The following is a 606-nucleotide window of genomic DNA, read 5'->3' on the forward strand; positions in this document are numbered from 1 at the left end:
TATATATATATTTACATGTGCATGTCCTTAAGTATAAAAATACTTTAATGTCATTAACCTCATTTCTAATTAAAATCATTAATTCTGCATATTATATATTCACAGGGCATGTGTGACGCTTTGTTATATATTTATATTGTGGAATAATTAAATCAAGCTAAGTAACAAATCGGAAACCTCACAGACTCATCGTTTTTGGTGGCAAAACTCCAAAATCTACTCTTTCTGCAATTTTGCAATAAACGATGTATAATTAATTATACAAGATCGAGTTGCCATTCTGTGCAACAGATCACTGAAGCTTGATTCCTCCTGTCTCACTAGCATTCGTCTAACCAAGTCAAAGAACCTTCAAAAATCCATGGTCTTTCCATCACGCAGAACTGCAAACCCGAAAACGGCGGCAAGTCACAACATTTGTTGTCAGCCTTGCCATTCTCTACTGTCCAGCCAGAGACAGAGAGCCGGTACTGTGCAGCCTGGCTGCTCCATGAGGGCCTGTCTTGAAACATCCGGGTCATAACACCTGCCCCTGTGCTCACTGCTCTTATTTGGAACAAACATACAATAAATATGTATGTATGTGTATATATATATATATATATA

At 37.1% G+C, this 606-nt stretch overlaps 1 protein-coding gene across 4 annotated transcripts in view; it reads right to left on the minus strand.

Annotated features, from left to right (window-relative positions):
• The window catches only part of Armc4 (armadillo repeat containing 4), a 166,624-nt gene that overhangs the window by 119,630 nt on the left and 46,388 nt on the right, over positions 1–606 (minus strand). The gene's annotated exons all lie outside the window — the stretch shown is intronic.

This window comes from Fukomys damarensis, unplaced genomic scaffold (assembly GCF_012274545.1).
Source record: "Fukomys damarensis isolate Sample0158 unplaced genomic scaffold, DMR_v1.0_HiC HiC_scaffold_19, whole genome shotgun sequence".
Classification (NCBI taxonomy): domain Eukaryota; kingdom Metazoa; phylum Chordata; class Mammalia; order Rodentia; family Bathyergidae; genus Fukomys; species Fukomys damarensis.